Here is a 13985-nt window from a genome sequence, read left to right as displayed (position 1 = left end):
CTCTTGTCCTACAGAAAAAATAATAAATAAATAAATAAATAAATGTTTATTTAGGTAAGGTACATACATACACGAGATTTTACAAAGATTGATGGATTTATACATAGAGCTAGTACATACAATGCCTAAAGCCACTATTATGCAAAGCGTTTCGGCAGGTAAAACATTAATGACTAAAGCTTAATACTAATTGGGTATAAAGAATAAAATGTGTTGAGAACAAATAAAAGTAGAGATAAAAGAGGGGAACATGGCTAAAAAACAGCACAAATACAATAAGGTCGACAAACAGCTTTGTTTAAAAAAAACAAAAAAACATGGGTTGACAATAGAGGGGTAAGGTAGGTTACAGAGAATTTATTAGGTAGTGCTTCGTTTTTATCTTAAACTGGTTGAGAGAGGTACAGTCTTTAACATGGTTGGGAAGGTCATTCCACATTCTGGGTCCCTTGATTTGTAGAGCATTTCTAGTTTGATTAAGTCGTACTCTTGGAATATCAAAACTGTATTTATTTCTGGTGTGGTGCTCATGGGTTCTGTTACAACCTTCAATGAAGCTTTTGAGGTCAGGATTGGCATTACAGTTCAGCGTTTTATATATGTATAATACACATGAGAGAATGTGCAGTGACTTAATGTCTAACATATTCAGAGATTTGAATAAGGGTACCGAGTGATGTCTAGGGCCAGAGTTGGATATTGTCCTAATATAAGCTTTGTGTTGAGTAATTAGAGGACGTAAATGATTTTGGGTAGTAGAACCCCAAGCACAAATACCATAGTTAAGATATGGATAGATGAGGGAGTAATAGAGAGTAACCAGGGCAGGGCGGGGTACATAATATCTGATCTTAGAAAGAATGCCAACAGTTTTTGAAACTTTTTTTGATATATTTAGAATGTGTCCCTGGAAATTCAGCTTGTGGTCAATGAGAACGCCAAGGAACTTGCCATCTAATTTGTTACAAATTTGGGTATTGTTTATTTTGAGATTTATTTGACTAGAGGATTTATTGCCAAACAGAATATAGAGAGTTTTGTCAATGTTAAGGGTGAGTTTGTTGGCAGTTAGCCAAGGATGGACTTTATTTAGCTCAGTATTTACTGTGACATTTAGAGCAAGGGGGTCAGGACTGGAGTAAATGAAGGTTGTGTCGTCAGCAAATAGAATTGGCTTGAGGTGTTGGGAGGCATTTGGAAGGCCACTAATGTAGATGAGAAAGAGAAGGCCAAGTATGCTACCCTGAGGAACACCAATGTTGATAAGTAGGGTGGGAGAAATTGTATTATTCACAGAAACATACTGGAGCCTGTCAGTAAGGTAAGATTTGAGGTATTGCAGGGAGTGTCCTCTGACTCCATAATGATGTAATTTAAGAAGAAGGCTTTGGTGGTTGACAGTGTCAAAAGCCTTACGCAGGTCCACAAATAACCCAACAGGGAACTCACTTATATCAAGAGCTGCATGAATCAAGTTAATCATACTAATAAGTGCATCGTTAATGCTTCTTGGGGGTCTGAAGCCATATTGACAAGAGCTAAGTATATTGTGTTTGGCTAGATAAGAGTAAAGCTGCTTGTAGATTAGTTTTTCAAATATTTTTGACAAGTTAGGTAGGATTAATATAGGTCTGTAGTTGTTAACATTTGTGAGATCACCACAATTGTGGACAAGGGTTACTCTCGCTTTTTTTAGAATATCTGGAAAGGTTTGGAGTTCAAGTGACTTGTTGAAGAGCAATGCAATAGCAGGGGCTAAAGATCTGGAGGCTTTTTTGTAAATTAAAGTTAGTATCTCCTCAAGGGCACTAGACTTGGTTTTAAGGGAAAGGATTATCTCATTGACGTCAGTCGAGTTAGTAGGCTTTGGGTACAGAAACTGGGGATAGTTACCTGTAAGATAGTCCTTAACATCAGTACTGGAAGATGAAATATCATTTGCAAGGGATGACCCAATGGAAAAGAAGAACCTATTGGGTGTTCTGTCTTGTGTTGATACTTTTATAACCCTATTAATATATATATATATATATATATATATATATATATATATATATATATATATATATATATATATATATATATATATATAGTTTCGTAAACCTCACCCTGTAAACATTCATGTTTCTACATGTTAAACAAGCTACGAGGATGAGGGAAGGGGATGTTCCCTCCATGCTGGATATTATATTTACCAGGAAAGAGAAAGATATATTTATCATTCAGTACCTCCCTCCTTTGGTACCTCCCTTTTCCTCCTTTCAGTACCTCTTGTTTCAGTACCTCCCTCCTTTTACCCAAGTGACATGGTCACTTGGGTAAAAGTGACCATGTCTTTTTGGGAATAAAGTATGCAATGCATTATAATCTGAAAGAAAATGAGCTTGAAGCAGTTGAAAAACCTGACTTGTGGAGAGGTCATTATGGGGAACTCAGATATTTCCTTAAGGAATTTGACAAACACTTGCTGTTAGGACATGAAGTAAATGAGATGTATGTCAAGTTTTGTGAAATATATGATAATGGCACAACAAAATTTATACTAAAGCAGAGATGCAGAACTAGGAAAAGGGGAAAAATTGCCCAAACATACAAGCAATACAAAGATGCGAGAAACAACAATAGCAGTAAGGAGAGGGGCAGAAAGACTATGACTTTCGGTCATATTCAACAACACAAATATACACACACACATTATTGGAAAAAATTGGAATTGGAATATTGGAAAAAATAATTAAAACTAAATGGGTAGAACACCTGGAGAGAAATGATATAATTTCAGACAGACAGTATGGTTTTCGATTTGGAAGATCCTGTGTATCGAATTTACTCAGTTTCTATGATCGAGCAACAGATATATTACAGGAAAGAGATGGTTGGGTTGACTGCATCTATCTGGACCTAAAAAAGGCATTCGACAGAGTTCCACATAGAGAGGTTGTTCTGGAAACTGGAAAATATTGAAGGGGTGACAGGTAAGCTTCTAACATACATGAAAAATTTTCTGACTGATAGAAAAATGAGGGCAGTAATCAGAGGCAATGTATCGGACTGGAGAAATGTCACAAGTTGAGTACCACAGGGTTCAGTTCTTGCACCAGTGATGATATTTATTGTCTACATAAATGATCTACCAGTTGGTATACAGAATTACATGAACATGTTTGCTGATGATGCTAAGATAAGAGGAAGGATAAGAAATTTAGATGATTGTCATGCCCTTCAAGAAAACCTGGATAAAATAAGTATATGGAGCACCACTTGGCAAATGGAATTTAATGTTAATAAATGCCATGCTATGGAATGTGGAACAGGAGAACATAGACCCCACACAACCTATACATTATGTGAGAAATCTTTAAAGAATTCTGATAAAGAAAGAGATCTAGGGGTGGTTCTAGATAGAAAACTATCACCTGAGGACCACATAAAGAATATTGTGCGAGGAGCCTATGCTACGCTTTCTAACTTTAGAATTGCGTTTAAAACTGAAGGGCAAGAGCTACGAGGAGAAGTTAGAGGCATTAAATATGCCAAAACTAAAAGACAGAAGAAAGAGGTGATATGATCACTACATACAAAATAGTAACAGGAATTGATAAAATCGACAGGGAAGATTTCCTGAGACCTGGAACTTCAAGAACAGGAGGTCATAGATTGAAACTAGCTTAACACAGATGCTAAAGATATATAAGAAAATTCACTTTCGCAAATAGAGTGGTAGACGGTTGCAACAAGTTAGGTGAGAAGGTGGTGGAGGCCAAGACTGTCAGTAGTTTCAAAGCGTTATATGACAAAGAGTGCTGGGAAGACGGTCTCATCCTGTAACTACACTTAGGTAATTACACACACACTATATATACATATATACATACATATATATATATATATATATATATATATATATATATATATATATATATATATATATATATATATATGTGTTGTACCTAGTAGCCAGAACGCACTTTTCAGCCTACTATGCAAGGCCCGATTTGATTTGCCTAATAAGCCAAGTTTTCATGAATTAATATATTTTCTCTATTTTTTTTCTTATGAAATGATAAAGCTATCCATTTCATTATGTATGAGGTCAATTCTTTTTTTAATGGAGTGAAAATTAATATAGATATATGACCGAACCTAACCAACCCTACCTAACCTATCTTGATAGGTTAGGTTAGGTAGCTGAAAATGTTAGGTTAGGTAGTCGAAAAAACATTAATTCATGAAAACTTGGCTTATTAGGCAAATCGGGCCTTGCATAGTAGGCTGAGATGTGCGTTCTGGCTACTAGGTACGACACATTATATATATATATATATATATATATATATATATATATATATATATGCAAACAAGCCTGAATGGTCCCCAGGACTATATACAACTGAAAACTCACACCCCAGAAGTGACTCGAACCCATACTCCCACAACTGGTATGTACAGGGACGCCTTAATCCGCTTGACCATCACGACCGGACATAAGGAAGTGATAGCCGAGGCTATATGAACCACTTCCCCGCCGGCACTCGGATGGTAATCTTGGGCATAGCATTTTATCAAATCACCTCATTCTTTGGGGCACACGTGAGGAACACAAATGCAAACAAGCCTGAATGGTCCCCAGGACTATATACAACTGAAAACTCACACCCCAGAAGTGACTCGAACCCATACTCCCACAACTGGTATGTACAGGGACGCCTTAATCCGCTTGACCATCACGACCGGACATAAGGAAGTGATAGCCGAGGCTATATGAACCACTTCCAAGTTCATATAGCCTCGGCTATCACTTCCTTATGTCCGGTCGTGATGGTCAAGCGGATTAAGGCGTCCCTGTACATACCAGTTGTGGGAGTATGGGTTCGAGTCACTTCTGGGGTGTGAGTTTTCAGTTATATATATATATATATATATATATATATATATATATATATATATATATATATATATATATATATATATATATTATTAAATATGACCGAAAAAGTAAGATTAATAATTCTAACACGAATTTTCTCAATCTTTCGTACATTACGCTTCACTGTTGGAGGTAAATCAAAAATCAATTCTCCAAAATTCATTTTTATTTCTAGTCTGACGCGACACGGGCGCGTTTCGTAAAACTTATTACATTTTCAAAGACTTTAGTTCACAAATACACAACTGAATAGAACTTACGTATCTCCGATTTTATATCTACATTTGAGTGAGGTGGAAGGGGTGATGTGGCATTAACGCAAGACAGAACAAAATGTGGTATTAATAGGGTATTAATTTCATCAACACAAGACAGAACAAGAGTATTAATAGGGTATTAATTTCATCAACACAAGACAGAATACGAAACAATGGATATTGAATAGAAGTGTTTGTAGAAAGCCTATTGGTCCATATTTCTTGATGCTTCTATATTGGAGCGGAGTCTTGAGGTGGGTAGAATATAGTTGTGCAATAATTGGCTGTTGATTGCTGGTGTTGACTTCTTGATGTGTAGTGCCTCGCAAACGTCAAGCCGCCTGCTATCGCTGTATCTATCGATGATTTCTGTGTTGTTTACTAGGATTTCTCTGGCGATGGTTTGGTTGTGGGAAGAGATTATATGTTCCTTAATGGAGCCCTCTTGCTTATGCATCGTTAAACGCCTAGAAAGAGATGTTGTTGTCTTGCCTATATACTGGGTTTTTTGGAGCTTACAGTCCCCAAGTGGGCATTTGAAGGCATAGACGACGTTAGTCTCTTTTAAAGCGTTCTGTTTTGTGTCTGGAGAGTTTCCAATATATGTGTATATGAGAGTTTTATATATATGTGTATATATATATATATATATATATGTGTGTATATATATATATATATATATGTGTATATATATATATATATATATATACATATATATATATATATATATATATATATATATATATATATATATATATATATATATATATATATATATATATATATATATATATGTATGCCATATACATATATATGCTATGTTGTATGCTACAACTTGGCTGATAATAAAGCCATTCACAACTGCAGGCCTAATAAAAAAAGGAGGTGGCATAGCAATATCTTACAAAGATACCTTCATCTGCAAAAGTGTCATTAGTAATAGAGACGACTATTGTGAATATACCTTTGCCAAGTTCTCCAGTAAATCCCTTAAATCCTCCTTGAACAAGAGGGTTTTTACTTGATCGAACCAAATTCTTAACCTGCTGCAGGTAATTTTCAAATGGAAATGCTAAACATCTGTCCAAACTACCAAACTCTTTGGCATCAGAGGATATGTGTGTTAGGCAGTGTACATTGTACACTAAAAAATCCTTACCATACAGCTCACGAGCCTTTAACACAAAGTACAGCAAAAGATCATGTGCATTTTGGCTGTAATTTAACTGAATCAATTTAGGTGATACAAGAATAGAAATGGCTACACTCAGAGTCAGGAAATGGTCATACAATTCTTTGGGTAAGATTCCCTTCAGTACAATCTTACCGGTGTAGAGAAGGAGTTGTCTGTATTCAGTCGCTTTCCATCTATCAACCTCTGAAAGACTTCGAGGTTTACCTGTTCTTTTAGGCGTCGCTTTTTGGCCCGTGACATACGCTGCCATCTTGTGTGGTATTCTCTTCTTCTTTCTATAATGTGTGCATACATTCTGAAGGAGAAAGGCCAAGTGCTACATTACCAATTACTATTACAAGATTATTAGTAAAGTATTGTACTGCAAAAAGCAAATAAAATGGGGTAAACTAAACTTTGAAAACAAATAATAATTAAAACAGGTAAATTAGTAAAATAACAAAGGCTTAAGCAGACATGATTCTGCTTAAGCCATGTAAAGCAGACAGATAAGATGGCAATATATAAGGGGAAAAAATTAAAAAGCTAGGATATAAAACTAATTGAGATCAAAAGCATAAATTACTAAAGTAGGGGAAAAAATAACAAATGACTTCATAAAAAAATTATCCAATTGCCAACAGCAACTTGGTAGTACAAGTCTAAGTCTAAGAAACAAAAAAAATTTAAATGCTGTTATCTGCAATGAAACAATACATACTATTGCACGTACCGAAACATTGATGAATGTAAAAAATAGAGAACTATTTGCTGAATGTCCCATAAATGGATTTAAACTATTTTACACAAAGAGGGGAGAGAAGCCATGTATGTTAGGGAATATTTGAAATGTAGTCTCGAAAAGTACACAACTGTGATAGGAAAATTAGGTCACATGGAGGAGTGGGTCTGTATACTATGGAAGACCTTGTATGCTCGGAGCTCCTTACCATTACAAATGAGGTGGTAGAGGTATTGGGATTAAAAATAGAGAAAATTAATTTAGTGATTATTCTAATATACAAACCGCCAGATGCAACGGCCGAGGAATTCACAGAACAGATAAACAAAATGGAGAACTCGATACCTCATATTATCTTCCTAGGTGACTTCAACTTGCCTAGTCTAAGATGGAGAATAGCAAACAATAATATTATACCAGGAAATTTATCGAGACCTAACCACTCAGCTTCCTGGCAATACGTTAGTAATGAATAAATATGATATACTTACTCATTATAATGTTGGTGCTGAATGTACAACACGAAAAAACATAATTTTAATCTGAAAAAGGATCTTTTTATAAAGAAATTAGACGAAAATAAAGAGCTGGTGACGCCAAATCAAGTCGACGATCCAAGCGTCGGTTAGGTTAAGTTAGGTCAACCTAACCTAACATATTATATTTATTCATTACTAACGTATTGCCAGGAAGCTTTGTGAAGCTTGTGTAGCTTGTGGTAGCTTGTGGTAATTAGACGGACCCTCATTTTAACAGAAACTTGGCTAAGTAAAGACTATACCCAACTCTACAACTTAGCTGGTTATAAAGGCATTCATAATTGCAGGCCTAGTAAAAAAGGAGGTGTTATACCAAAACAGATGCAGAACTAGGAAACAGGATTTCTTCAACAGAAATTTTGAAATTGTTCACAATTTTTGTTACACCAAAGTTGGAGTATGCAGCAGTTGTATGGTGCCCATATCTTAGAAAGCATATCAACAAACTGGAAACGGTGCAGAGACATGCCACTAAGTGGCATTAACTAAATGCCATTAAATATGCCAAATATACTACATAAATATACATACTACACATGCACAATAATTGTCCTGGGTCCAATGTCCTGGGATCTCTGATATTCATAATATATATATATATATATATATATATATATATATATATATATATATATATATATATATATATATATATATATATATATATATATATATATATAGGGCCATCAACACACCTCCAGCTAGGGCCACCAACACACCTCCAGGGCCATCAACACGCCTCCAGGGCCATCAACACAACTCCACCATCAACACACCTCCAGCCAGGGCCACCAACACACCTCCAGCCAGGGCCACCAACACACCTCCAGCCAGGGCCACCAACACACCTCCAGCCAGGGCCACCAACACACCTCCAGGGCCACCAACACACCTCCAGGGCCACCAACACACCTCCAGGGCCACCAACACACCTCCAGGGCCACCAACACACCTCCAGGGCCATCAACACAACACCACCATCAACACACCATCCAGCCTACCACCACAAGCTTATATATATACTACACATGTCTAAGAGCAAATAAAAGAAAACAGTTACCTTAACTATTGAAGATGCAGCAGGATTTTGTGGATAAGCCAGCAGCAGTCCCTCTCGACACGGTTTTAAAATGGCGGCGACTACCACAACATGCAACGAGCCTAAAGAATGTCCAGCGCTAGCATTATCTAAACGCTATTATATATTATCAAGCAATACGGAAATCTAAATTAAAAAAAATGATACAAATAATTGTATTAAATATTTATTTGCAATTACAATACCTCGGGAATATATTTTTGCGTTAGCAAAACATATTAAGTTCGTATTTAGTTTAACTCATTAAAATTCTTTACAAATAATAACCTGATTTTACCTGATGGCCACTAACATTAATGTTTTATGTTGATACATTTCATACCCTTATTATTTCAATTTCTTTCTTTATTATGCACCCCATACCCATCCCGTGGGCGGTGGTGTAAAGGATTACAGAGGCACATAATGGGTTCAGGAACTGAACTCTCTAGTTTGTTTAGCTAAGCAAATAACAATTTTTGACACTAGTTACAAAATTATTAATGTTATATATACATGTACACACTCTCATACATACATGTACATATATATATATATATACGTATACATATATACATACACATACATATTTATAATCACCCACACAAATACACACATCAATAATCTCTGTGTCACTTATTTTATACATGTTCTTGTAGAACATTCTATTGCGAACACATTGGGCGCTGCCCAATAAACTCGCCCCTCGGGGCAAAATTATTTTTTTTTTTAATCTTGGTGGAACATAAAATGGTCGCCTGTGTTTATGCTGTCGTCAGATGGCGCTGTGACGTCACAGATGAGGGAAGCACGTACTGCGCATTAATGCCTCGATCCCTCGTTATTTATTTATTTTATTTATTTATATATATACAAGAACGTACATTGGGGGTTAAGAGACAACATAGAGCTTAAGTTAGAATTATAATCTTGTAAAACCACTAGCTTGCATATAGCGTTTCGGGCAAGTCCTTAAACTAATCTTTGAGCAAATTCTTAAACAAAGTTTTAGAGAAATAATTAAATGTAAAATTGATAAAAAGTGTTTAACAGGTACATTACAGCTTTACTTTACAAGTACAGATGATTTTAAGTAGGATAATTACAGTAAAATTGTCAAAAAATTGTTTACAGGTACGATGCAAGAATTTTCGACACAAAAGCAGATCAGAACAATACACAATAATGAACAAGGAATCCTAAGTACAATTAGGAAAACATCTCAGGGTTATACATTGGATTACTGAAGCACAATATGAGGATCATTACAAATAGTAATGCAGTAGAATATGCACTCATATTCTATTATTAAGTTAATATTAAGTTCCTTCCTCATGTTAAGTATCTTTGTGGTACTAGGGGCATCCAAGGATTATCTTCAAGGCTTCGTTCTGCAAGTTTTCAAGCCCTTTAAGCTTTCTTTCAGTCATCAAGGCAAGCAGAGATGCAACATAATCCACTAAAGATCTGATGTATGCAAGGTACATCATTTTGACAATTGTGACATTGGCACCATAGCCTGAGTGATAACCTGCAACATCTCCAAGAGGGCTTATGGAGCCTCTCATTATACTGACGACAGAGTCTGAATACAACAGGACAATACAAGACCAAGGTATTTGAATCTGTTAACATAGTCAAGCTGGGAGCCATCATACAGTTGCATCTTGCGAACAGCTCCTCCCTGCCTGGGTGGACACCCGTTTAGTATCTTTGTTTCCTCTGCTGAGATATGACTAAGCTAATTTTTGTCAAGGGCAGAGTAAATTATATCAAGGAGACTAATAATTGCATCGTTGGTACTCTTTTGAGAGCGGAAGCCAAACTGACAGGGGCTAAGAATGTCGAATTTTACGAGATAGGAGTAGAGCTGTTTGTAGATAATTTTTTCAAATATTTTTGATAGTATGGGTAGGTTCGATATTGGTCTGTAGTTGTTTATGTCTGACGGATTACCTCCTTTATGAACTGGCGTTACTCTTGCGTTTTTAAGGATATCAGGGAAGGTATGACACTCAAGGGATTTGTTGAACAGCAGAGCTATAGGTGGTGCAAGGGCATGGGAGCGCTCTTGTATACAATGGATGGGATTTCACTGATGTTCCCAGCTTTGGTTTTTAGTGAGTGTATGATGGACACAACATCTGACGGGCTGACTGGTGAGAAGAGAAGAGAGTTTGGATAGCTGCCTGAGAGATATGTGTTGATATGTGTCTGAGTCTGTGGGATTTTACTTGCAAGGTTAGCACCAATCGATGAAAAGAAGCTATTAAATTCATTCGCCATTTCTAAGTCAGATGACAGTGTAAGGCCATCCTTTGAGAGTGTTATCTGGTTGTGGGAGTGTTGTTTAGTTCCCAGGATGTTAGAGATGGTATTCCATGTGCTTTTCATGTTGCCTTTTGCTTCTTTGAATCTAGTCTCATAGTATGAAAGTTTTGCTTTTCTTATGATACTGGTAAGCACTGATGAGTACCTTTTAACTACTTCCATTGGAATTAGGCCACTCCTAAATTTCTTTTCGTATTCATGTTTTTTGTTGATTGATTTAATTATGCCACTTGTGAGCCACGGGTTATTTTTTCTTTTATCAGTTACTTGTTTGGTAAGGAGGGGACAGTGAGTGTTGTAGAGGCTTAGAGTTTTGGAGAGAAAGAGGTTAGTTGATGAGTTTATATCCTGTGAATTATTAAATTCAGATTCCCAGTTAATATTGTGAAGTGCATTAGAGAGATTGCCTAAAGCTGATTCACTATGTAGCCTGAATGAAAGCTTTTTGGTTTCTGGTGGTGATGTGTCAATGTTTGCTATGAGGAAAGTAGGATAGTGGTCAGTTGTTCTGTCATAAATTACCCCAGATGTAAGGGGAGCTGTTATATTAGTCCATAGGTGATCCAGGGTAGTGGCAGATGTTTGAGTGACTCGGGTGGGCTTGGTGATTGTGGGGATTAGCATACAGGAGTGCATGCTGTTACGGAAATAGTCAACTTGAGGGTTGTTTTCAACATTCAATAAAGAAATTCTGGAGGGCTTCTGTGCAAGGGTTAGGATGAGCTAGCCTAAGCATTTTTATACCAATTTGACAGTTATTTTCAGTAACACGATAAACAACGCTCGGAATATTAAGTTCTTTTCTCATATTAAGTATCTTTGTGGTACGAAGGCACCCAAGGATTATCCTCACGGCTTCGTTCTGCAATTTTTCAAGCCCTCCAAGCTTTCTTTCAGGATGCCTTAAAGTTAGTTTAGTTCATTTATTATGCGCCCCATACCCATCTTGTGGGCGGTAGTGGAAAGGGTTACAGAGGAACATAATGGGCTCAGGGACTGAACCCCACAATTCATTTAGCTAAGCAAGTTACAATCTTGATGAGCTAGTTACAAAATTCAGTATAAGTCGTCACATCAACAATGGGTTCGAGATCGATCACAAGTACAGTTTCTAAATTAAGCAACTGACATATGTGGAGAGCTAGTGTCACAATTGATATGTTTGTCCTGCACACCGCCCCCCATCCAGTGGGCAGCGGTGGATAGGTTACAATCACTTTGTTACTACTTACAGTTAGCAAACTGGGGATATTTGGCTAAAATTTCTGGTACCAGATCATTTTGAATGAAATATTGACACATCGTTGGTACATTGGTTATAGAATTGTCTCTGAATTCACTATCACATAGTGACGGAGGGTGTGCGAATATTTTTGTTGACAGTTAACATTTGGTCAGGTCTACATCGGCAGATAATGAGAATTCCCAGAAATACTTATAACCGAGTCTAAGCCGAGCAGTAGTAACATCTAGAAGTCTGCTGATTTTATTGGATGAACCATAGATGTGTCGCTCCTCTTGCATAATAGTATTGAACGAAAGTTAATCTCCCCAAACACTTTCGCGTTTTGGGCAAGTTACCCCTCCACTCTCTCCATTTTTTTTTTGGACATTCCCTGGTAGTGTGCGGAAATACTGAAAAGTGTATACTCTTTTCAACTTTGTCACCTTAATTCTCGTCCTATGTCTTTCATTTTGGTATCAATGCGTTCGCAATAGAATTCCCAACAGAACTATGTGCATATAATGTCAAAGACAGCAGCGCGCTCCACCCGCCGACAAGATGAATGTAGGCCAAGGGTACCAGAAAAAGAAAGCTGAGCCACCCTCAGGAAACTCTCATTACATTAGAGAGCGTGATAATACTGAAAAGTGTATACCCTTTTCAACTTTGTTACCTCAATTCTCATCCTAGGTTTTTCAATTTAGCATCAATGTGTTCGCAATAGAATTCTCTACAGGGCTAAAGGCATATAAACTCCAAAAGCCCGGCTTACCATCCGCAACAGAGAAAGCGAGAGCGTGTTACCAGGGAGCACACAAGAGCGATAAAATGTATACACTCTTTTCATTCTGGTCACCTCAATTGTCATCCTAGGTCTTTCATTTTGGTATCAATGTGTTCGCAATAGAATTTCCAACTGGAATATATGCATGAAATGTAAAAAACAGCAGCGTGCTCCACCCGCTGACGTGATGAAAGCACGGCGGACCATCCGCACAAAACAGAGAAAGTGAGAGAAAGTAACCCGGGAGCACTCTAGTGCAATGTAATGTCAACACTCTTTTCACTTTGGTTACCTCAATTCTCGTCATATGTCTTTCATTTTGGTATCAATGTGTTCACAATTGTATCTGCTGGCATTTTACCCTTTGCTTGGATCTGAAGGGTTTTAGGCTCACCACGATGCAATCTGATAGTACCACACGTGTATATACCTATCTTCAAGCAGCAATTCACTCATTCAAACCGACTTATAATAGTTATCCATATATAAATGGTAATCTTTGTTCTACCTGTTAACCTGTCATATGAAGAAAGATTGTCAAAGCTTATATTACATTCTCTAGAAAAGCAAAGAATTAGGAGTGACATATGGTAGAGGTGCACAATGGGATGAATGGACATAACAAAGGGGACATTAATGGGGTATTAAAAGTAGCAACACAAGACAGAACTCGAAACAAAGTGTAAAAATTGGAAAAATTTAGATTTAGGAAAGAACTGCATGGGTAAATACACTGGGTTTGTACCTTAAGGTTCATGTATGCAATATTACAGAGTTCCAATTAACTCCCATGCATGCTGTTAATTTATGTTATGTTCATGTTTTTTATGTTAAAATGTTTTTGTTGATTTGTTTGTAGATTTTCATAAGTAAAGCATGCTTACCGTCTTATTCCAAGTTTTATGATAACTTTACAAGGTTTAAAACA

This window comes from Procambarus clarkii, chromosome 38 (assembly GCF_040958095.1).
Source record: "Procambarus clarkii isolate CNS0578487 chromosome 38, FALCON_Pclarkii_2.0, whole genome shotgun sequence".
Classification (NCBI taxonomy): Eukaryota; Metazoa; Arthropoda; class Malacostraca; order Decapoda; family Cambaridae; genus Procambarus; species Procambarus clarkii.
This window is presented reverse-complemented; position numbering follows the sequence as displayed.